This window comes from Perognathus longimembris, chromosome 8, assembly GCF_023159225.1.
Source record: "Perognathus longimembris pacificus isolate PPM17 chromosome 8, ASM2315922v1, whole genome shotgun sequence".
In the NCBI taxonomy this organism is placed as follows: domain Eukaryota; kingdom Metazoa; phylum Chordata; class Mammalia; order Rodentia; family Heteromyidae; genus Perognathus; species Perognathus longimembris.
Window position 1 is genome coordinate 20,219,291 of NC_063168.1, and position 26,233 is coordinate 20,245,523.

Below are 26,233 nucleotides of genomic sequence, written 5' to 3' on the forward strand. Positions count from 1 at the left end.
ACTTCATAAAACTACCAATATAAAAAGGATTGTTGTTGAAATCCAACTTTGGACTTCACCACTAACATGAAATAAAAAGCAACTTCAGATAAATGTGGTAAGGGAGGTCGGACCTTGAAAGTTCTTTAGCAAAGTTCCTGTATGCAGCATTTACATTTGTGGCAATGAGAGACAGACACTGTGGTAGAATGGTACTGCAAGGATCTTTTAAGATCTAGGGTAGCCCCCAATCTTCCCAACAAGTTCTTAGGCTCTAGAGAGCTGGGTGAGGTCACAGTTACCTATGTATATATACAGTCTAGTTCTGCTGTGGCTCAAGGGTTCAGTGGCAGTTATATGAGAAAATGCAAAGAAGTTTGTTAAAAAGCAAAAACTGAAACAAACAGAAGTGATAAGGAAATTGAATGCAGCTCTTTAATTAAAGGGAAATTCCTCTGCCTATAAAAGGAAGATGATAACAGCTTCCTCCCATTCCTATATCTACCTTACTGGATGCGACTTTGCCCTTGAAACTTACTGTTCCATTGCTTTTGTGCCCAAATGAACATTTTATGTAGGATTCTGCATCCACTGATAGGGTGATGCAATATAGTTTGTTCAGCTTTGGAAACAACTACTGAGACGAGATTAACTCTGGCACAAATTAGATCTATAAAGCATTCAGTGAGAGTGAGTTGGCAAAGTGATCTCTTATAATTAGTGGCACTTTTAATTACTCTGACCAACGCTATACTCCCTATCAGTTCATTGTGACTGCGAGACTGCCGGAATAGCTGAGGCTATTCAGAAAGGCTCTTCTGGTTCTCAGTTGACCGAAGCCCATAGAAGAAGATGACACATGGGGCTTGCTCACCATTAGCTCTTTGAAAATGTACTCCCAGAAGTTAAAAGTTATTAGCCAAACTTTGTTAACAATATATGATTAATACATTATTTTCTCCGTTAGAATTTCTAGGAACTTCTTTCACCTTCTGGGCCAAAGAAACCTAATTTCTAACAATTATAATTTGCTTTGCTTTTTTTTGTCTTAAATTTCAGCTTATGGAGGATGGACAGTACTATTCCAAAGGTTCCAAAGAGGTGATGATTATTCTCTTTCATACAAATAGGAGATATAAAGGAAAGGATTTTTTTGGTTGGTTGGTATTTTGTTTTGTTTTAGTAGTCCTTGGGTTTTTAACTCAGGGCCTGGTGGTTACTAGGCAGGTTCTCTACAACTTGAGCTTCACTTTCAGCTCTTTTTGCTTTAGCTTATTTTTTTAAAAAAAATATGGCCTCAAGTTTATGTCCCAAGTTGATCTGGACTTCCTAATTACATTCCCGACGTAGCTGTGGTGACAAGTACAAAACACTACAGCTTCTTTTTGTTGGTTAAGATAGCACCTCAAGAACTCAGGGCCTGGGCTGACTAGAAAGGTGATTCTCATTCACCTCACTTTTAAATAACTAGGATTACAGGCGTGAGTCACTGTACCCAGCTTGGAACACATCGGCCTTCTCTGAGGAACTGGGTCTGAGCCTCTGCAATTAACTGGAGTTTCACTTGCCTTCTGAAGGGCTGTGCTCTAGATTTTTTTTTGTAATGGTCTTAACTCAATGGTCTGAGGCTGAGGCAAAAAGATGGCACAGGTTGAAGCCAGCTTTGGTAATATAGTGAGGCCATGTTTTAATCGTTTTTTTAAGGGGCTGGTGCCTTGACTCACTTCTGTAATTCCAGCTACTGGAGAAGCAGGCCAACTTTGGTAGGGGGCGACCCTACCACTGATTCTAAGCAACAATCTTTTAGTATATGAATAAGGTCATCAAGGGAGAAATGGTCATAAGGTAGACTTTATTTTTGGGCTGTGATTTTCTGTGCAGAGGAGAAAGAATTGGGAAGACCAGGAAGCTAGAAGTTATCCACACGTTTGCTTCTAGCATGGTGAAGGGAATACTGGAGCAGTATGTGGCAGTGTCCGCCCTTGCTCAAGCTGTAAAGCCTGGAATTCTGGCTCCTCACTTATAAAAAGAGAAAGATGATACTTCACAAAGTGGCGGTGGCTGCGGGAGTCAAAGGATAAAGCTCATGAGAACATTCAAAAACTGCAAGGCCCCACACAAATCTCAGTGCTATTACTACTTAGTAATAACAATCCTGCCCGAATGGTATTGTTCAACTAACTCTTTACGTTCTAAAAAGAAAAGGCTAATGCTTTCTTGGGAGATTAAAATTCGACTTTGTTTTTCAGCTCTTCTATCCAGCATGGACAGACAGCAAGATAATTTACTTGGTGTGATAATAGAAGCCCAACCTGGCTCCCCACTGACTTCAGTTATCTAACATCTGGCCTCTGCCCTTACTCTTTGTTTACAATTACCAACAGTCTCACACAGAGCTGAAAAAGTAATGCTGTAAGATGATAAGCTGGCATACTTGAGGAATCTTTTAAATTTTTTTTTTAATTTAAAGCTGGCTGGGACAGAAGCCCTGCTGCCATTCCTGTAAGCAGTGAGCGTGGGTTTCCCCAGGGCTGTGGTGGGGAAGATCCCCGCCTGCCTGGCTTGCACAGTGTACGGGCTGCCTTCTGCATTGCATTCTGCGCCTCCCAGCCCTGCGTGGCTGCACTCTGCAGGGCCACTCCCTCCCTGGCAGCTCCTGGGCCAGCAGGCACAATGCAGTCCGCACCCTGCTATAGCCCCAGACTCAAACACCCACTGCAGACCAGAGCAGAAGTGAGAGCCCGGGGCTGAAAGCTATTACTGTTCCCATTCTTTGTCCCTCCAAGAGAAAAGTGGAAGATGGTGTGAAGGAAGGACTCCTTTTCTTTGTTTGAGCAGGTTTGTATGTCTGCCCTCTATGCCTTCAGCCTGCTGCATTTTTTTTTTTTTAACGCAACTGGTAGAATCATCTTTCAAAGGAAAAACTTTTGTTTCCATTTAATGAAATAAATGCCAAACAAAAAATTTTAAGTAGAAATTAAACAGTCCTTTTAGTTTGTTTTAAGTCATTCAATAGACCCGTTTCTCCTTAGGGTATATTTCAGTCAAGCATATGTATAAATACTCATTATTGTGACTGTTAGTATATATAACTTAGGATAGGTTTGTTTCAAATTTACTTTTTGAGGGCTGGGGATATAGCCTAGTGGCAAGAGTGCTTGCCTCAAATTTACTTTTTGAGGGCACAGTATGTGCCAAAGTGTATTTTAAAGAAGCACTTTATTATTTTTAAAACTATTTGAATTTTTAATACACAGGAGTTTGAGACACTTTCTATGAGGGATAAGCTAAAATCAACATTAATTCGCTAGGGGTATAGGCTTGCAGGGGAGAAGTTAAGATGATCCATATCTATTCTGTGTGTGTGTGTGTGTGTGTGTGTGTGTGTGTGTGTGTGTGTGTGAGACACTTAGCTTTTTTGTTCAAGGCTAACATTATACCATTTGAGTCACAGCTCCACTTCCAACTCTTAGGTAGTTAATTGGACATAAGAGTCTCACAGACCTTTTTGTCCAGGGTAGCTTCAAACTTACATCCTCAGATCTCAGCCTCTCACGGTAGCTAGAATTACAGGCATGAGCTACCAGCATCTGACTCTGCCTATTCTTAATATCACCTTGAAAACTGACCTTAGAGTCATAAACTGGAAAACAAGATTATCTACAACCTGAAGCATTCCGACTCCATACATGCAACTACATAAACCATGGAGGAAAGCTGTTCTTTTTCTACTTTGGTAACAGCTTAAAAATAAACCAGTAGACATGAGAAAAACAACTTTGGGGGAGGGGTTGTTTTGTTTTTTGTTTTTCTTTTTTTTCTTTAGAACAGATATGAGACATTTTAATGGTGGCACTTCAACTTTCTCTTCCTCCTCCCAATAAAATTCTGATTTCTAAGGAACAGAATGGCCTTTTCACTTTGGTTTTGTCTCCTCTAGTTAACAACACAAGAAATTACTCTCATCCATCCCTTCAATTTTATGTAGCTTTCAGAGGCCAAATGAGCAACAGCATCATGTGGTTAATAAATCTTGGCAATTAGCTGGTGAGGGCAGACTTACGCTAGATGTTTCAGAAGGCTCTCAGATGGGGGAGCGGGTTATCTCATTGTCTAGGAGTTCCTGAATGCAGCAAGACTGGATCTGACTGAACAAATGTCTTCACTGGGAAAAACAAGAAACAAGAAAAAAATCATAAATCACCATCCCACACAGTTAGATGAGAGAGGAAGTAGAAGAACGGAACAATTAACAATCACCGCTTTAAAGAAGTTATTTAATACAGTGGAAAAAAGACACCAATGAGATATTAGTATATGCCTGTAATCTCTTGGGAAGCTGAGGCTGAGAATAGTGAGCTACATAGCAGCACACACACACACACACACACACACACACACACACACACACACACACGGGCGGGGGAGGGAGAGAGAGAGGAAAGGAGGGACAGGAGGAGAAGAAAGGATGCCACAGAGTTTGGAAGGCCTGAATTTTGGTCACTCTAGAACCAGTTGCCAAGTTTTCAATTCTCTGCACTTGGGTTGGTGTGTTTCTAAAATAAGAATAACCACAATTCTTTGGGCATCACACAAGTTTGTTGATAGAGTGATAGCAAAATGTTCAAAGATAAGGACTATTCCTTAAAAACATGAAAAGACAACCCCAGGATTTCTGACAGTAACAAATTTCCTCACAGTGCATTTACTCAAGTGTGACGGCAGTGATCAAAGCCAGGCCTTCCGCAGCTCTGCCAGCTGAGAATCTCTGAAGTGGTGTCACAGCCGCCTGGGGTGACGTCAGGCTGCTGTCCACAGGAGGAGAAAGGCTGCCAGCGTCCACCAAGCCCAGGACTGCAGTGGCCAGCTTCCCTGGGCTGCATGTGAATAAGAATGGACTCTTTATGTGTGGCGTGTGTGTGCATACACTGGGTCACGTGTAGGCAATGAAACAAGACTGCTTGGTCTGTGCACACCACATTCACTTTGAGTCTTGTTTTCACTAAGAAGATTACACAAAATTGAGCAAAATGCAACTTTCACTTTGGTTGCTCAGAAGAGGGAAGGAATGGTCTCACAGAAACTTCACCCTTAGTTTGATTTCATGGCAGAAAAGCCAATTATTCTAGTTTTTACAGAACCCTCTTCAAGTTCTGCAAACTGTCACTGAGGAGAAGGAAGACCCATGGACTATAGATTTCAAAACATAGAATATATTCAAGTATAGTGACAGAGTTTTATAGGAACATCTTCATTTTACCAGTAGTTGGAGTTGCTTTTTTTTTTTTGGGTGTGAGTCCTGGGGCTTCCACGTGGGGCCTGGGTGCTGTCCCTGAGCTTTTGTGCTCAAGGCTAGCACTCCACTACTTGAGTCACAGCTCCACTTCTAGCATTTTGGGTGCTTAATTGGAGATAAGTGTCTCATGTACTTTCCTACCTAAACTAGCTTCAAACTGTGATCTTCAGAACTCAGCCTCCTTGAGTAACTAGGATTAGAGGTGTGAGCCACCAGTACCTGGCATTGGAGTTGCTTTTTACCTATAAATCCAGCAAGTATTCATTCAAGTATTAACATACTCTAACTGGATCCCACTTTGGGGAGAGATCTTGTTACATTTACTACTATAAAGGAAAAAAAAATCTGGCTTATTAACATTTGTCCATTCATAAAATTCCTGGCAGAAAGCAACCTGTTAAATCAAATTTAAAAGAGCAAAAAGAAACTAGGGGTTACATTCATTATAATCTTGCATCAACTATCCATCACCGTCTGGAACAGCAGTCAGATCAGGAATAAGATGCGAACAGATCATGTTTATAACTGGCAATGAAACTTTACTTCAGACAATAAATCTAGTATAAATCTTAACATGGAATACTGAAGAAGAGACATGAGGAATATTTTTAGTAGCTAGAAGTGTGTTTTCTTTGGTCCTACAAGAGTAACTGAAAAGGATAGAAACTATATCTCACTGATAAAATAAAGCCAAGAAAGAACTGTGAGTTCTGACTTTGGCTCTGTGGCTGACGACAGCATAAACCTAGGTCATTTTTTTAGTGGAGATGATAACAGTAAATACTATGTTCTAATTTATAGAAGAGCATAAGAAAAAGGAAGTTAGCAAGTGAAAGTTGGATGTAATATTACATGACATGCATTAGAAAAGAACAGAAACATAGGCTGGGGATCCAGCCTGATATTGGCCGACTCTTCTGAGAGCTGGGGAGGAAACGTGCTAAACAAGTAGGAAGTGTTATTAGCACTTCCTTCACTTCATAGTTAGACACAACAATAGCACAGAAAATATGGCATCCGTGCAAGTTTTCCAGAGTTGGATTCAGCAAGTAATACTGGCCATGTGTTCTTAAACACCTCAAGAACCTGCAGGGCCATCCCTGAGCTCCTGCTCGACATGAATACTGATAACAGATGCCACAAACTTTGTAGTAAACTATGGAAGTATGTAGCAGCTTCTCTATTTCATGTCCTAAAGGGTACCTGAACTGCCAAGTCAGTGAGAAGGCGTAACAACATGGTGGCTAGGATGTTTTAAATGCACCAGAATTCCACCGTGCTAACAATGAGCAATGGTTACAGGGCTGAACGCCACACACCCTGAACCAGTACAAAGTTCATGAACCTTATCTTTTCAAGGGAATAAAACTTTGTCTTGCCTCAGTAGTAGCAGGAGGAAAAACCAAACTGACAAGAACCCTGATTCCACCCAATTCAAACTTTTTCAACTGACTATTTGAACTTTATTTGTGTTGCCCTTTGTTTGTCGATTGACAGCATCACTATAAAACAAAAACAAAGGCACACAGAAAACATGAAATGTGGAGAGTACAAATTTGTAGCTAGACTGATCAAGTGCCTACGTTCCCAATTTCATGACACAGAGCTAAACTCCATACTCCAGTAAATCAAAACATCATCTGTTCTTCTGACATGCTATTATCTACTACATAAATGACCTCCTAGGAAGCAAAAGGCATTCTAAGAACTCACTACACTAGCACTCATAGGTGACTATAGCATTAAATCATTCCAACTTCAAAGCCATGCATAATACAGTTTCAGTAACTGACTAAATGAATATACAGAATGTCTTTTTGCCAGAAACATTTTCCTAGTCATAAATGTTGGGGGGGGGGGGTTAGTATATCATGATGTACCAAGTTTGTACTGACACCTTCATCCAGTACTCCTCAAGGGGAAGTGCTTTTTGTTTTGTATTCCTACAGAAGAGGCGAGGCTACTGCTAGCTGAAATACCAACAACCTGGACAGAAAAACAATTTGAAACTTTCAAAAAATGAATGCTTACACCAAATGACTAATATAAGATGAAACAGAAGAACCAAAAAAAGGCTTCTACTTTATTTAAGAAATAGGAAATTCAGCCAAGCGCTAGTGGCTCATGCCACTATTCAGAGCCAGACTAGGCAGGAAAGTCAGTGAGACATCCAATTAAAAAAAAAAGTTTAAAAAAAAAAGTTAAAAGTGAAGCTGTGGCCCACATGATAAGGGCATCATCCTTGAGTAAAAAAGCTTACAGACATACCAGGCCCTGAGTTCAAGCCCTAGTACTGAGGAAAAAGGAAGGGAGGGAGGCAGGAAGGGAGGGAGGGAGGGAGAGAGGGAGGGAGGGAGGGAGGGAGGGAGGGAGGGAGGGAGGGAGGGAGGGAGGAGAAAAAACATTAAAAGAAAGAAAACATTAAAAACGTTCTGCTGGGTGCAGTGGTTCAGATCTATTGCCCCAACGACTCTAGAGGCTGGGGTGGAAGGATAACTTCAGCCCACATGTTCAAGACCAGTCTGGACAGCATAGGTAGATTTCATCTCAAAAGAAAATTCTTATTCATATAATTATTCAATTATGAAAAAGACAGAGTTTCTCCAAAAGATGTGGAATACAGAAGCCCATATGCAAGGATGCAGATTCCACAGCCAAGCAAAGCAGAGGTGGAGCACCTCTCCATCACCAGGCAGATTCTCCACCCATCTATTGTCATTCCATGCCAACAAAGCACAAACACAAGAGTCAAATTTCCTTATTCTGCTGGTGGTGATGGTGCAACTGGACTTCACACAGGTGAAGCATATACTCTATCATGGAGAGACATCCCTAGCTTCTCAAGTGCTGTTGGGACTCTATTAGTAATTCTAAATTAGCTAAAAAAGAAGATACTTCCATTGATAGAATATTGTTCTTAGGAGGTACTAAGTACCGTTAAGTACAAAAAAACAAAAACAAAAAGAAAACACCAAAAGCTCATTCCCCATGTCACTCTAGGGTACTCAATAATCCCTATGCCAGTGGAACACCACCACGCTGAGGAGACAGAGCTGTGCCACATGCTTCATATTAGAGTCGGAAAGGGGCCATGACTTGATCTACCACAACACTATATGCTAGCTATTTTTTCCTATTACATACAAATTTTCTGACAACTACATATTTCATCATATTATAATTCCAATAATATTCTCAAACTACCCTTTGTTTTTGTCCAGTTACAAATTAATTTTTACAAATCTCTCTGGAGATGTAAGAGAATCTGCTTAGCAAGCACAGGTCTCTGAGTTTAAACCCCAATACTACCAAAAGAAAAAAAAATTCCAACATTCAAATTGATCAGTAAAGTTTTGATCACATAAAGTTGAGGACATACATGTTAAAAGGCCAAAATAGCTCAAACAAAATACTTATTGGACTGTGGTTCTAAAATTTCACCATTCATTCTCTGAGTATAATCTCTTTTCCAATTTTTCTACAAGTACTATACATACATTTTTATTAGCTGGTTAACAATGTTTTCATTGGTCATGCTGTACTTTTCAATCAGAAAAATAATTCCTAAGATAAAAATAATAACAGACCTGAGACCAAAGCAGTTGCCCTAAGAATCCACACAACTTGAGAATGCTCATGAGAAACTCCAATACAGATCTAGAAAGAAGAAAAGAGGAAGGCAAAGCTTTAACAACTACTCTGTAACAAGAGTTTAAGTGACAAGAGGCAGATAATAAAGAGGCAGATTCTGGTACAATGGATATTGTATATATGCTTATCTGAACTGGGGAAGGTAAAGAAAAATGAAGGAGGGTGTAACAAATATGACAAGAAATGTCCTTACTACCTTATTATGTAACTATACCCTCTCTGCACATCACCTTATCAATAAAATTTAATAATAATAATAACAAAAGAGGCAGATAATAAAACCAAGCGTGATGGTTCACACCTGTAATCCTAGCTCCTCAAGAGGCAGACATTGGGAAGACTATGGTTGGAAGTCAGCTTTGGGGAGGGGAGAGTTCATGAGACCTCATTTCAATAAATAAAAGGCTGGGCAAGGTAGTTTATAGGGAGCATAAATAGAAAGATTACAGTCCAAACAGGGCCAGGCCAAAAAAAAAATATGAGATGCTATTCAAAGCACAATGAAAAGCCAAAAGGATTGCCCAAAAGGACCCTGATTGGATTTTACCTGCTGGACTGAGTGTCTGAAGGAGGAATTAACCCTAACCCATGTATGATCCTGGCACTCAACTCTGTGGCTCTGAAGAAATGTTTCCTGAGTATGTCTTTCACATTATGACAAAGTCAGCCTCTTTCTACTTAGAAAATTACATTTTAGGGTTTTTCGTGGGGTTGTGTTTTTTTTTTTGAGCCTTTAGGTCTTGATCTTTGTACTTTCTTCTTCTTTTTTTCACTCTGGGGGTAGAAGTAAAAATAAAGTCTGGTTATTAGATGGGAAACAAGAGCCATATCGCTTTTCATTCCCGCCTCTCGGCTGGTGGCAAACCACAGCGACATAGTTCAGTCACTGGATGCGCAGCAAAGCGAAACTTGTCCACAAAACTTTTCTGCAAAGCACTAAAATGAAAAACTTGTCCAAATGCAATACAGCTTCACAAGTAAAATATCATTATTTCATCTTTCTTAAATGTAACCTATAGCACTTAAGGATGTGCAATACAAACTTCAAACCTTTTCTTCCAAATTCCAGGACTTTTCACTAAAACCAGTCACATATCCTTTTGGTTATTTAAGAAAATTAGTTTACTTCAGAGTTCTGCATTTATTATGATGGTTCATAACATATCTAGACCTTCATCTGAGACATGTAGAAATAGTAAGAGACTTAAAAACATCCCTCTGGCTGAAATAATTCATACCAGCAGAAGTTTTGAAGTCTGATGTTACTATTCAAACTCCAAGTAGCTTTATTATTCACAAACTTTAACAGATCAACAAGTTCCTCAACAACACCAAAACTAAAACATTAGACAACACTGGAAAACCTGAAACTAAAGAGAGAAAAGGTAGAAATCAGTATCTTTCAAGTTAAGAGAGACAGTAGACTTCTCTGTTTCTTCAAGCACAGAAATGGAGAGAGCATTCTGTTTAGCTCTTCTTTAAGGGCTATTTTAGAAGAAAAATGTTAAGAACCTGAAGTTGTGACAATTTTGCAGGGTATTCCAGGAAAGCCTTAGAAATTTACATTTTAAGTTTTTCTTGAGCCTTTGGATCTTGATCTTTGCACTTTTTTTCATCTTCTTTTTTTTTTAACCCTGCTTTACATATGCCATAAGGAAAAACAGCTGACAACCCTCTCTTACCTATTTCTTTTCAAAACAGGCCCTCCTGTGTTGACACATATTGGCAATTTTGGAAGATAACTTTCTTGTGGGGAGGGGGAGGGGGAAGATTTGCTGGAAAATGAGTCCATAATCCTTTTTAGAGAGGAAGTTCTGAAGAAACCAGCATGGCTCAACTACCCTAGTAGTAACCCTAGACTTGCCCAAACTATCAAAGACCTGGTCTATCCTGACAGGCAAGCTACTCAATTTCAAAAGGCAGTTGATTTTGTTGACATCTGCTGTGGGTCACGTGCTTTGCTTTTAGTAAAGGGAGAAATGTATTTCAACTCTGCTGTTTCTATGAATGGCAAAACTAAAGACATCTCCATTAACATTTGAGCTGGATCTTGAAACACACACACATACACACATGTACGCACATACACACACATACATATATTTACATATATACATGTATACACATATTCATTCATTCTCTCTCTCTCGACAGTTTCCCTTCCTTAGCTCTAGAATAATATAAAAGAAGCTAAAATATTTAAGAAAAAAAATAAGATGGGCCAAGATAGGTATTTAACTAGTTCACAAAGTTCACAAAACAGGCTGTGCTCTGTAGTAGGAAGAAGACTAGCAGGAAGAGGCAGGAAGTGTTACTTGGAGTAATGGGTGGAAGGGAAAATGCAACTAAAGTCCCTTATATCCCTGTATGACAATAGCATAATGGAACCCATTATTCTATACACCAAATACACACAAGTCATTTTTTAAAATTTGTGCCCTAGGCACTAAGGGGGAATGACAAGTAACAGAGACCTCTAAAGGTGAGTCACTTACACATGCTTACAATATAGAGTATGATGGTGTCAAAGGAAGATAGCCTTTTTAGAAAACTGGTCTTTCTAGAAAATAGAAAAGAGAGAAGAGTAATTCCTCTTCCACAAATTTCACATTAACTCTGTGTATGTTGTATTGCCTGTTTCATATCAAGTTATAATCAGCTCCCATTTTACAAAAATAAAAACAGGCTGAGAGAGAAATAATAGACACAGTAAGGAGCTTACTCAATTTCCGCTCCTCCTTTCCTGTCCCCAAGAGTACCCAATTCTCAGCTTGAGGAGGACATAGTCTATGCTCCTTTGAAGATAGTTATTGGTCCAGATGTGGTTTGATGCCCAATCACAGAAAGACTGACAGCCTACAGCTGTGGAGAGGAGTGACACTGCACTCTGAAATTAGAAGAAGTCAAAACAGAAGCTGGAGCCCACAAAAAGTCAAAACTGACAAAAAAAGATGCAAAGAATCTGAGCTACAGAAGTGACCAGCCCTGCAGCCTGCCTTACCTCTGGATTTGTTGTGAAACATGTCTTGAAATCCACATCCAGTGCGCTTGAGGGCAGTTTCTGAAAGCATCCTAACTGAGAGGAGAATTTAACTTCCCCAAGGTCACCTACATCAAGTGACAAAGCAAGTTTTTGAACAAGATGGTCTAGCTTAGGCCAGACTTCTCCATTAACCCACCCTGTGGCATGAAACTTCATCATAGTTTGTCCTCATGATGTAATCAAGCAATGGTAGAGCTAGAAAGGCGCTTGCCTCACCATCCATAGAAAAATACTCTGACTAGTCAGACATTGCTGTATCACACCTGTAATTGTAGCTACTCAGAAGGCTGAGCTCTGAGGATCATGGTTCAAAGCCAGCCTGGGCAGAAAAGTCTATAAGACTCTTATCTCCAATGAACCACCAGAAAACTGGAAGTGGCACTGTGGCTCAAAGTGGTAGAGCACTAGCCTTGAGCAAAAGAGCTCAGGGACAGTGCTTAGCCTCTGAGTTCAAGCTTCAAGACTGACCAGGGAAAAAAAAAAAGAAAATTCTCCAATCCCATAAAAATATGTATGCCAAATGACAGTGGCTCTGGCCTATAATCCTAGCTACCCAGGAGGCTGATATCTGAGGATCACAGTTCAAAGCTAATTCAGGCAGGAAAGTCCATGATCCTTGAGCAAAAAAATCTCAGAGACAGTGTCCAGGCCCTGAGTTCAAGCCCAAGGACTAACACACACACACACACACACACACACACACACACATACACACTCAATCAATCAAAACAAACAAACAACCTTAAAGTACTGGTCTTACAAAAAAAGACACACATTATTCTGAGCAAAAATTCCCAGAGTTTCATACTCTGCAGAATTCTTCACACACATTACATTTTCAGTAGAATTATGGATTTTGATGACCTAATAAATGGAAATAAACCTGTGAAGGTTTTAAGTTATTAATTTTCTAAGATGTGCTGTTGTGGTTATAGGGGAACAGCCTATTCTCAAGAGATGTACACAGGAGTACTTAATAGAAGAGTCATGATGTCTGAAGCTGACCTTCAGTTGGCACAGAGAAACAAGTATACATATGGAGCAAGAGGGAGGGATAGAGTCATAAAGCAATATGGCAAAATATTAATAATTACTGAATCCCAGTAGAGGGAGTAGGGGTGTGCATTGAATTATTCAAAAAAGTTTGGGTGCAGGAGAGACAGCACTGTATAGTGTGAGTGGACATTAGAATAACCCGGGACTTTCAAAAGCAGAGACCCATCACTGTCATTGTAGTTTGTCCTGTGGGGATGACAGAAAGAGTGCTAAAGCGTTCTGACAGTTCCAACTCCAGAAACAACTCACTATTTTTATTTATGGAAAATTGTCAGTGCTTTTTACTTAATACAGCATTAATTCTAACAATAAAGAAATTAACATGAAACACACACTGGATGAATTAAGAAATGCTCAACATTAAAGAATTGCCTAACAAACTCTCACTATGCCTCCCATAGTCTTTATGGACCAACATGCCAAAACTGGGGCTCGGGGGTTGGGGTGAGGAGAACAATACTGTTTAAGAAGCATCAAGCCATTTAACCTCACTAAAATCATACTCTACCCCACGTCAAAGATGACTCAATCTGCTCAAGTACAAGGATAGGATTTCTTGAAAACTATGCAAGTCCAATTCTACAAATTTTTGTAATTACTTAAAGGTATCCCAATGTGTTCTACATGAAGAAAAAAGTACTCTTAAGGCCAAATATATAAATTTAAGCCAGTGCACAAGCCTCCTCAATTTTATTTGTTTTCCTTACTTAAATGAATTATAGCTCAGACATAAAATCAAGACCCTATCTTAAAAATAATCAGTGCAGAAAGGGTTGGAGGTGTGGCTCAAGTGCTACCAAGTCTGCAAGTATAAGGCCCTGAATTCAACTGTCAAAAAAAGAAAGAAGGGGGGGAGAGCGGGGAGGAAGGAAGGAAGGAAGGAAGGAAGGAAGGAAGGGAGGGAGGGAGGGAGGGAGGGAGGGAGGGAGGGAGGGAGGGAGGGAGGGAGGGAGGGAGGGAAATTACAGATGTAATTTGCAGCCAGCCCGGTGGCTCATGCCTGTAATCCTAGCTACTCAGGATCTAAGGATCACAGTTCCAAACCAGCTGGAGCAGAAAAGTCCAAAGACTTTCATCTCCAATTAGCCAGAAAAAAAAAAAAAGCTGGAAGCTTAGCTGTTGTACAGAATTAGACTTAAGCCAAAAAACTGAGGACAAGGCCCAAGCCCTGAATTCAAGACCTAGTATCTCAGTACCAGCATACACGCACAGAGATTTATCTTGATAATATATCTTACAACCTAAATGACTTTTATAAAAATTGTGCTGGTTATACAAGTGCATATACTCAAAGCATATAATTTGTAAGTTTCTTAAACTTACATAAATACAATGTATCTATCCTATCTCTAACATAGATCCCAATACATAAGAACATGCACACTAAAAAGAGTGTCAGCATTTTCAAGTACTCAGAAAAATAAAATGAAAACAAAAGCCACAGTCACACAGCCTTATACCTGAGGATTTAAACACACACTCAACAGGAATTTCAGCTAATTCCCAAACAAAACAATTAGAAAGATTATACCTACATATTACAGCAATATACACAGACTTACTAATTGTGATATTAGGTTCAGGCAAGCCTGCTCCAGACAAAACTAAGGAAGTATCTCTGGAAAATGTCAAAGCCTCTAGCTCCACATATTTCTTACCTCCTCTATCTAGTATTCTTTCTATTTTCAGGGAATTCTCCTTAGCTACAGCACCTTCATGAATGTACCAGGCATCCTAATAGCAGGTTGTTTGTTTGTTTCTCAACAATCTAATAGGCCAGGTATGGTGGTGCACATCTGTATTCCTAGCTGCTCGAGAGGTGGAGATAAGAAGGCTAGTCAATCCAAAAAGTTAGTTACCAAGAGGCAACCTTAGTAGGCTGGTGTAATTGTAGCAGTCCTGTGATCCCAACTAACGAATGCTGTAGGTAGAAAGACTGCAGTCTGAGGCCTGTCCCAGGCAAATATTTAGACTCCTACTGCAAAAAGAGATAGGTGTTGAGCACCAGTGGCTCACACTTACAATTCTAGCTTCTCAGGAGGCTGCGGTCTAAGGATTGAGGTTCAAAGCCAGCCTGGCAAAGAATGTTTGTGAGATTCTTATTTCCAATTAACCACCAAAAAGTCAGAAGTGGAGCTATGGTTAAAGGCTCAGGGACAGTGTCCAGGCCCTGAGTTCAAGCCCCAGAACTTACACACGCATGCACACACAAAATGCTAGAGGTATGGCTCAAACAGAGCAGCTGTATAACAAGTGTAAAGTCCAGAGTTCAAACCCCAACTAGAATACACCAATGCTGTATCCATGTAGTCTATTCTCAGATCAGTTTCAATTCCCAAGAGGGTAGTGAATGCCACAGCTGCAACAATGTCTGCTCCTTCTCCTCCCTGCTTTGCTGAGCCACTGCAGTAGCTTGAACACCCTTATGTGTCCAAGGCATAAAGGCCTTCTAATCACTTTTGCTTAGATAAAAAAGGATGGGTTCCTAGACGAGCCTTCTAGAACTTCTAGAAGGCCAGTCTATCTATCCTAGGATCTGGCTTACTGTATTGCACACACCCTGGACTCCTCATTATGCTAAATTACATATTGCCAAGTAGGAAAGATTTTGTTTCCATGTGGAAATCTTCTGTATCCAGCTAGACCATGAGCACCATTACGGGCAGCTGCCGTGTCTTATTATCATCTCTCATACTCCCTGGCACTTAGGATAGGTTTTAAATATTTATGAATAAAAATAAAATAATGATAATCATTACCTATATGTTCTATGGAATAAATTCTGCTTGCACTGCATAAAAACAAGATTATCTACTTGAATGGCTAAGATGAAAAAAATGAAGACTTTAGGTTTTATTTTATTGTGTAGGAAATTACACAAGTACAGCCAATGCAACAAAACAAAAATTAGTTAACATAGACTAGACAAAACAAACTAAAGATTTTCTTGTTAATTGTGCAATATAGTCAGATGACTACATTTCCATTGGGCAACTTGCAGGGTTACATTTTTTTTCAGGCTCTGTCACAAAGGAAACAAAGGAACAGGAAAAAGCAACTTTGAAAAGGTAAAGAAAACCTAAGAGAAATTTCATACCATGTCCACTGCAAAGTTTCCCCAGCTTAATAAATAAAGATTCATGATTTCTGGTGAAAACTACTGGTAATAGTAGTAGGTGTTTGTTTGTTTTTAATATATCAACTCAAATTCAAATAAAATTTGTTCATTTGGGTGGAATTTTGTTTTAGTACTTTAGATTTACAATTTCTTTTATACAACATCAGAAGGCCTAAAATCCACATAAAGAATATTTGATTTTTCTGGTCCTTTTTGTATAGTGTTTAATTTTGACTACTCCAAATACTAGAGAGCAGGCTATATGTACACCAGAAGTTTGCTATCTAGTTTCCACAAGGATGGTAGTGTTCATTTCTCTACAGTTGTACCACAAGTGCTTGATGACAAGCTGGCACATGGTCGGTGCTCAATAAATACTGCTTTAACCAACTCACCGAGCGACCCGATGGAAGCCAAAATGGGTACAGGTGTCTAGCAGATCAAGCTTTTTCCCTAAGGTACAGATTCTATAAAGTACATTTTTTAAAAAAAATCTCTTCTTTGATCAACTCAGAAGTGCCATTTATCTAATTTTCTATTTGAATTGTTGATAAATAAAAATAACAATAGATTGCTTGTTTTCTAAATCAAGGGAAGATTCATTTTATCTGATGAAATCTAAAATCTGAACAATATCAAGTATTTTGAAAAACTCTTAAGGGTTCTCCAGAGTTCAAGGTATTTAGGTCCTTAGGAAAAGTTTCAACATGATTGATTTTCTTGTGTGTATGCCAGTCCTGAGGCTTGAACTCAGGGCTTGGATGCTCTCCCTGCACTTTTGTGCTCAAGACTGGTGCTCTACCACTTGAGCAGCAGCTCTACTTCTGGCTTTTGGGTGGTTAATTTGAGATAAGAGTCTCAGGCTCTTCAAACTACCAGGCTGGCTTCAAACTGCAATCCTCTCATATCAGCCTCCTGAGTATCTAGGATTACACCAGTACTCAACTCTCACAGGATTTTTTTTAACATAAATCTTGTTTGAAATGCATATTTGGGGTTATAGGAGTGTGGCTTGATTGTACAGCATTTGCCTAGTATGCATGAGGTCCTGGGTTCAAATCAAAGCGTTGCAAAGAAAGAAAAAATTCATTTCCACACTTTGATTTTTCAGAGTAAAAAAGAGGCTTTTAAGTCAAAACAAAAATAAATCCAAAGGGCTACATTTCATTTACATGGAAGCCTATAGACAATAAAGACGATACTACTTCACCAGAGACCATTAATCATCCCACAATGGCCGAGTCCTGATAAACGTCCACAGTATGCCTGGCCTGATGCTCTCTCTGGCTTTAAGGAGTTCAAAACAAAAGAGCTGCTTCTCTCACTGCTGTGTGTTTCTCAGGCCATCTACTGCCCACACAATCAGGTGACCATGGCATCCAGAAGCAGTCTCCAAAGCAAAACAAAGCTTGAATGTCTGAGACCTTCCCAGGTAGTATGAACGGAAAAAATTCTCTGGGATTTCCCTCCCCCCCCCATCCAATTGATGAATAGAACATCAATAACAAACATAGAACCTTTCTTCATTATATTAGTTACATCAGTAACTAAGTACAGTAGTAACTAATAAATATGTTCCAATTTTTTTCTTCATACCACCTCACAAAAGCTAAAACTTGATCTTCGATTTATAAAGTGGATCACTGAATTTTGTACAGATGAAATGATTGAAGAACTCATCTTTCAAGATAAAGCAAAGGAAACTTTTCCATATAGAAGGCTTTTTCATTAGTCTAATAAGGCAGACTGAAATATAAGAAACCCTCTATTCTACACTCTATACAGAAGCAAATGCACAGAGCCAAAGGGGAAAATACTACTTTGGTCAAGGACAAAGAATCCGAATGGTTCATGGGAAAAGCATACAGCAAATAAGAAAATGTCACACATAAAGAAAAGGTAAACTAACAGAGAAACATGAAAACTGAAAAGATTGTTAGAACAGAAGAGGGTTTAAGTCATTTTATTTGATATGTTAAAAGTAAATACTCATTGCTGAAGATTTACATACACCACCACATAGAACATCAAAATGGACTTGAAATTCCAAAAGGGAGAAGGAATCAGACAATGCTGACTATTCTGTTTCAAATGGTTGGCTGTTGCACAATAAGAACTAAAGAGCAATATGCTTTTAGAAGTTGCTTTAAGCTGGGTATTGGTGGCTAATGCCTGTAATCCTGGCTACTCAAGAGGCCGAGACTTGAGGATGAAGATTTGACGCTAGCTCATCAAGAAAAGTCCATGAGGGCTGGGGATATAGCCTAGTGGCAAGAGTGCCTGCCTCGGATACACGAGGCCCTAGGTTCGATTCCCCAGCACCACATATACAGAAAACGGCCAGAAGCGGCGCTGTGGCTCAAGTGGCAGAGTGCTAGCCTTGAGCGGGAAGAAGCCAGGGACAGTGCTCAGGCCCTGAGTCCAAGGCCCAGGACTGGCCAAAAAAAAAAAAAAAGAAAAGTCCATGAAACTCTTATCTTGAATTAATCAGCAAAAAGCTGGAGGTAGAAGTGTGGCTCAAGTGCTAGAACACTAGCCTTGAATGGAAAAAGCCAAGGGAGAGCGCAAAGCCCTGAATTCAAGCCCCACTACTGGTACAAAAAAAAAAAAAAAGTTGCTGTCTTTTGTTTTTGTTTTTGTTTTGGGCTATACTGGGGTTTGAACTCAGGACCCCATACTTACTAGGCTAGTAAGAAGGCTGGTGTGACTCTGACTTTCAAGGCTTTTGATTTTTAAGTTTTAAAGATGCCTATTTCATTTTTAGAGACAAGAAAAAAACGCATTCCTTAAAATGCTGCTTTTCTGTACATGCCTTCACTAGCCTTCCTAAATGAAGAACTGGTGTAAAGCAAATCTTCCAAGCCATTATTTTCTGAAATGTGCACATTTCACTGCATTCACAATACATGGAGTATAAAGAGGGTCCCAAGCCAAGTAATTCTTTTGAAACTTAAAGATAAACAATATGACTTGTTTTTTTCTGTGAATATATTTATTTTTGCGTGTACTCATTCTTTTTTTTTTTATTTTAGAACAAGGTCTCACTATGTACACAGGCTGACCTCAAACTCTTCATCCTCCTGCCTGAGCTTAAGGAGAGCAGAGATTTCAGTAGGGTCTGGCATGATGGCGCACATTTATAATCCCTGAACTCAAGAGGCTAAGGCAGGAGAAAGGTCTGAGGCCAGATGGGGCAAGATCTGGAGACCCTACCTGAACAATACAGTCAAAGAGATTAGAGGCTTGGCTCAAGTGGTAAAGCATCTGCCTATAACACACACATGAGTTCATGAATTCAAATCCCAGTATTGCCAAAAAGTGAAATCAGATGGAATCTGCTACCTTCTGATTAATCCCGATTAAGACTCAATGTTTTTATTGTAATACAAATACAAGTTTTACAAACTTTAATGTAATAACATGTATTGTCTCCCAGACATCTAAAGTTTGTTCTTCCCACATCAACATTGGCTATCACCTAAGATGTACAGAAATGTAGAGTCAACATTTAAAACTCCATTCCACTAAAACAAAGTTCCTTGTCTTTTTTAAAGGTACTTTAGAGAGTTGAGGTACAGCGAAGTGGTAGAGCTCTTACCTGCTGGGGGAGACCTTTGATATTTTTGTGAACATATCAGTAAGAAATCTCTTTAAATCTAAGATCAAAATTTTAAAATGCCCTTGAGCTAAGACAAATCCTCCAAAAGTACAGGACCCCCCCAAAAAAAATCCACTTCTAAATGTTAATGTTTACTTTGTCCTTAGTTGCCTTTTGTTTTTTTCAGATGGTTTGCAGAGCCCTTGAATTTTACCTCTACAACTTCTAAAGCGTAAAGGTAGATAACGGCATTCCCTCTTCCCCTGTCAGGACATAAAGAGCAGTGAAGGTTAAGTGGAATGATCAAGGTCATGTGCCAATCCGCAGTATTGCTGCTGATGTACATAGACCTCCATGGGCTTAGTCTTATGCTAATATAATTAAATAATACATATATTATGTTTCATTCTTTCTATCACTGAACATATAGCTATCCATCGTTCTAATGTTAAAAGATAAGCATAGTAGTTAGGCTCCAACAACCCATGCCTCTAATCCTAACTACTCAGGAGGCTAAGATCTGGGAATCATGGTTTGAAGCCAGCCAGGGCAGGCAAGTCCTTGAGACTCTTATCTCCAATTAACCAAAGCAAGCTGAAAGTGGAGCTGTGGCTAAAGTGGTAGAGTGACATCCTTGAGCAAAAAAGCTCAGGGATAGTGCCCAGGCCCAGAGTTCAAGACTCAGGACTGGCAAAAGAAAAAAGAAAGAACAAAAAGGAAAAAGATAAGCTTAGAAATCACAAGCCCTGATGCTTATTTCAAATCCTGTTTTCTCTTCTTTCCAAGTAATTCTTCACAAGTCTTGCATTTTTAAAAGTTAGAAACATGAGACAGATATACTCCTGGGAAGGCTGACATAGAAGGACCATTTGAACCAAGCACTTCAGGGTCAAGGAGGGCGATAGAGGGATTCCTTCTTAAAAAAAAAAAAAAGGAAACATTGTACATGTCCATAAAATACAATATCCAAAATGTCTTCACAAAAAAGCTAGAATAAAAACCAGACATATGAGATACGAAAAAAGTATGATAAAATGTGTCAAGTAAAAAATAAGATATCTTTCATGTTTGCAGACCAGGCACTTAAGTGTCCTAAGTGCCTATAATTTTTTTTTTAAGTTTTGCTGTACATGACCTGCTTTTATCAACAGCCAGGTGTGGTAGAGCATCCTATAATGCCAAGCACTCTCAGGCCAAAGCAGGAGGCTCACATTTCCAGCCAAGCTTGAGCTATGTAGCAGAATCCTCCTTCAAAAACAAAACACTGTACAGCAATAAAAAAAAAAGAGGCCAAACGGAGTAAGCCAATAAAAAAATGTAATGTGGGGCTGGGGATATGGCCTAGTGGCAAGAGTGCCTGCCTTGGATACACGAGGCCCTAGGTTCGATTCCCCAGCACCACATATACAGAAAATGGCCAGAAGCGGCGCTGTGGCTCAAGTGGCAGAGTGCTAGCCTTGAGCGGGAAGAAGCCAGGGACAGTGCTCAGGCCCTGAGTCCAAGGCCCAGGACTGGCAAAAAAAAAAAAAAAAAAAAAAAAAATGTAATGTGTTCAAAGAAACCAGTTAACATGATTTGGTCAAAGGATTCTATGCATAAAAATCATCCACATGATAATAGATGTCTCATGTACTTTTGTTTTAGCAATGTTATAGAACATGGTAGCACTTCTGTGTAGATTAGAATTCAGATTTTGTTACTGAGAATCTTCCTTTTATTAAAGATAATCCTTGCATTTTATAACTTTGGAGGGCATAGTAATTAAACTTGGATTTTATTGACAAGTAAAATAGAATGGTTCTATAATTGAAGCAAGTGATAGATCCCATCAATTTTTCTTGTTTGAAACTATTTTTTCCTAATTGTATAATGCCTAATAAGTGTATGGCTTAAAGCTTAAGTGTCTTATTTACTAACTGCACATACATATCTCCTTTATGATTCCTACCACACAATTTACTGCAGCTATTTCAATAGCTAATTATTATTAAGACTATTCAAGAGAAAGAGTTTTACTCTTGAATAAAAAGAGGAATAAACTTTCCATCCTTACAGAAATGATGCCATTTTATTTTACATTGCTAAGGTTGATGGATTCTCTTTACTTTTAGTAATTCAGAAGCAGAGAATAACACATTCATTCATAATCTAGTTTACCTCATTCACATTAATTAAGGACAGAAGTTTAGGAGTCGGAAAGTCTTATGATTAAAAATGGACAAGTCAGATAATAAAGGAAGATATTACTTTTTCAATTTAATCATCAAAGTGAAACAGTGTTTCTTAACAATGCTATATTATATTGTTACTACAATACTTATATAATACTCTCTAACTACAAATAATTGAGAAGTGAAATTTCAATTTAATTATATAAATACCAGTATTCTCTACAATATCACATTCATTCCAGTACATATGAACAACTTGTGTATAACAGTGTTCGATTAATTCCACAAGTACTAATTACTCTTCTTTATATTCTAGGCACTTTGCTACGGCACCAGACAATGCCTGATTGAAGCACTATTGTTATCATCAAAGAGCTTTCTGCTTAGTAGAGGAGAAAACCACAGATACAACAAACTTATGATATGTATTATAACTGTAATGGATGCATGCTCATTCTATTATCCAAGTTCTAATGAAAGGGAAGTCAGCTCAGCTCATGCAATACTCAATTCAACTCATCAATAACTCAATTCAGTTCATCCAGTTATTCCAATTTTTTTTTCTTTTCTTTTTTAGACAAGGTCTTACTATCCCAGGCTGGCCTGAAATTCCCAATTAACCTCTTGGGCACACTACGAAGTCCAGCTTAGTAACTAAATTTCTTAAAATTCCATATAAACTCTAATTCACATACCATGCATGTTGATAAATAATTCTGCTAATTTATTAACAGCAATGATTACACCTTTACAAAAGATATACTTAAAAAAAAAGTAGTGATCCATTCTTCAAGACATACAAATGACCCAAAGAGAGCTACTTGGAAAGATGTATCAAACATTATATCTATGAAGTCACTGTCCTCACCTTAATCCTATGGAGTGAGATATTATTATTCTTCTCTTTGACAGATGAGGAATCGAAAGGCACCTGGACTGAGGTCAGAGATGTCAACAGGAAATATCAAGACTTGAACCTACAGAATTCAGTTCCAGAGGTCAGTTGTTTTTTTTAAAAGTCATTTAGTTGTTCTGGTTTGAGTGCAATGTCTCACTCTGTTGCTTAGGCTGATAAGGAAGTGCTGGACTCCGGCAACTAGCTAGTCTACCAGCTAACTTCAGAGGGCATAGTGATTAAACTAGGTTTTAGGAATCAGAATCTTACCTACTCCACTGCATACCCACTTTGCAGATGGTGAAGATGGAGTGCTAACACTCAGTGCTCCTTGACAAGCACTTTCACTAATCCTTGTAACAACCCTCAGAAAAAGGAACCTTCCCTCCAATTTACCCAGCCAATCAGCACTGGCCAAACCAGAAACCTGCCCAAGGTCACAGAGCCAGTGAGGGATGATGTCAAGATTCAAATTCAGGCAAGAAGGCTCCCCAGTGCTATGAAGCCTTTCAAAGACTTAGTCTCACCCTCATGAAAAATGTCACATGGTGAACTATATTAATCAATTCCAAAAAGGCTTTGTCTAAGTCTTCCAGAAACACACTGAAAGTTCTAGGGGTACTCTACAAGACAGCATTTGCATGTAAGTCACTTTTCAACTTTGCCACTCTGGACTGATCATAAACACATTTCTGCTCTTTAAAAAGAAGTCTTTCTGTAGCAACTTGGCAGATTTCAGTACAGGAACAGCCTATTCTTTAAAATTAAATTTAGTAACAACTTATTCTAGTTAGTCTGAAAGAGAAGGAGAGAAGGAACTACTAAGAGATCTTTCCTGTACTTTACTATTTCAAAACATGTTTAGTTTGGCCTAATTTGAATCTTGTGGACAACTAGCCCAGAACTTGATTCAAAAAGAGTAATAGCAATTTAAAACAGCTGCGTCCTAAACAACTGCCCTCAGAAGCTAATTCAGAGTAACCATCTCTCATAATTCTTAATTTTCTCTCAGAGTAAATACTAAAGATACACAAAACAAGCCCTTCAGAAAGCAAAGAGGCAGCAGGTACTGTGTACTTCTGAGCCACAGACCATCACCAAAGCAAAAAAAGAATTGCAAAATTCTGTAAAATGACCTGATACAAAGAGTTGATATCAACGAAAGATCATTATCAAAGGAAACAATCCATAACCAGGCAATGGTAGCTCCTGCCTGTAATCCTAGCTACTCAAGAGGCAGGTTCAAAGGCAGGCAGGGGAGGAAAGTCTGTGAGGGTCTTTATCTCCCATTAACTTCCAAATAGCTAGAAGTGGAGCGGTGCCTCAAACTAAGGGACAGCTCATAGGTCCTGAGTTCAAGTCCTAGTACTGACACAAGAAATAAACAAGAAGAAACATAATCCCTACTCCTCTTCTGTCCCTAACAAATTCCACTGTTGTCAAAAATAACAAAATCCTGCGTTGTAATGCCTGCCTGAAACAGAGTGAAGTGTCAACCTGAATTTCCATCTTACCTTGCTTTCCTCCAACAGCTTCAAAGACTTCATAACCTTTAATACTGAATTCAGATTTAAAAAAAAACCACACGCTATAAAATTATTTTAAAATAAACGCACGAAGCAACGCCACTAGGCAACCCGTCTTCTCTTCCTCTATCACCACACATTCCAATTAAAAATACCTTCGGCTTTGCCTTGATGAAATAAAAGTTAACTTCGATGTAGACGCAAACGTACCCATTAGTCATTTTACACTTCTGGCCGGCCACACAGTCTATCAGATCACATCGCTGAGTATTCGAGCTCACCAGGCAGGCAAAAGACAGAAAGCATGCCACGGCCAATTATTTTTATGAGCGTTACCATGCCCCACGGAAGAGGTCTGGCTGTACCTAGAAATACAGCAGGCTGGTGGTGACTAAGGAGCCGCGGGGGCAGGGAAGGGGGCAGCCGGGGCGTTGGGGGGGGGGGGTCGCCACCTCCGATCCACACCGGACCCCTGCCTCCAGCCCTCCCCCAAAGGGGACTGCCCACCACATTTTTTCAGACCCTCTCCCCCCACCCCACCCCCCCACCCCCCCCCCCACCACCACCACGGTACTCACCCTTCTGCGAAGAAGTAGGCACCTGGTCCAGCTCGAGACGGATCGGGGTGGCAGCAGGGGAGGGGACACGTCTGGGCTGTGGGCGGGGGTGTCGGTGCGTCACTCGGGTGCAGGACGGTGACTGGGATGGGTGGGCGCGGAGAGGAGCGGGGAAACCGAGTCACGACCGAAGAAGGAGGCAGAGAGAAGAACGGGATGGGAGGGGGGATCCCTCCCCTAAACAAACCCACCGGTCCCTACGACCCCTGCCCCGTGGAGTATTGAAAATCGGGGCGGGGGGGAGGAATAATAGACTGTCAGGTCGGGTCTACCCGGCCCGGGGGCGAGGAGCGGACTTTAAAGGGGCGAAAGTGAGCGAGGGCGGGAGGGGCGCCGGAGGGAGGCGGCTCCGGGTCTATCCCATGCCTCCGCGGTCCCCGAGAAGCTGAGGGCTGAGGGGAAGTTGCCGCGGCTCCCGAGGAGAAGGAGAGGGAGGAGGAGGAGGAGGAGGAGGAGGAGGAGGAGGAGGACGTTGCACCCTAACAAGTACAGACAGACAGCCATGGATCAGAGGGGCGCTGCGAGCAGGGGCGGCCGCGGCGGGGCGAGCGGCAGCACCGCCTGCTCGGCTCGCTCAAGACATTTAATTGGATTGATGGGTTGTGCAGTGACTCACAGACTTTACAGAGTCGTACGGCAGTCCCCGCCCAGCTGGACCGGGGAGATGCGGCGGGGACCGGCAGGCGGGCGGGCGGGGCAAGGGGCCGAGGGAGAACCGGGAGGGGAGGAGGCGACCGGGAGAGCCAGGCGTTGAGGGGGCGGGATGCGGAGCAGAGTCATCCAATGAAGAGGCTTGCCGCTCTAACGGACGTGAGTCTCCTCCAATAGAGACATGGCTCGCTAGGAGGCTGGCTTCGCCCCTGGCCCAATGAGTCTTCTAAGGACACTGCCGCGAACCAGGTGGGGGAAGTGGAGTGGGGGGTGGAGAGAGGTGGGTGGACGTTGGGGGGGGGGCGGGGAGTGAAGGGAAAGACGAGCGGCTGGAGACCGGAGGAGTCACTCTGCCCGCCCTAACTGCGCCTTCCGCCAATCTGAGTGGCGAGCGGGGGTGATTGACGTAGGCTTGTGACCAGTGAGGAGGAGAAAGTGGCTAGCGGGAGGGGGGAAGGGAGAGGGAGGGGGCGGGCGGGTCCACGCGGTCCCGCCCTCTCTCCCTACTCCTCTGCGCGGTCCTCCCGCCCGCCTGGCTTGGGTCAGTCACGCAAATAGCAGTGTGAGGGCTGGGGGCGGGGGGAGGTGGGGGGGGGGGTGCTGCTGGCTGCGTGACAGCGATAGGGACTGGC

The 26,233-nt window shown here is 40.7% G+C and overlaps 1 protein-coding gene across 2 annotated transcripts in view; it reads right to left on the reverse strand.

Annotated features, from left to right (window-relative positions):
* Sertad2 (SERTA domain containing 2) overlaps nt 1-25,561 on the reverse strand; it is a 110,778-nt gene extending 85,217 nt beyond the window's left edge. The window contains exons 1-2 of one of the 2 annotated variants that reach the window (XM_048352619.1): nt 24,912-25,561; nt 4,043-4,144 (exon numbers count right to left, since the gene is read on the reverse strand). The gene's annotated coding sequence lies outside the window, so the exon portion shown is untranslated. Of the gene's footprint in view, nt 1-4,042; nt 4,145-24,543; nt 24,561-24,911 lie in introns of those variants that run through there. The other variant, XM_048352620.1, reaches the window with a different exon arrangement.
* Between the last annotated feature and the right edge of the window lie 672 nt (nt 25,562-26,233).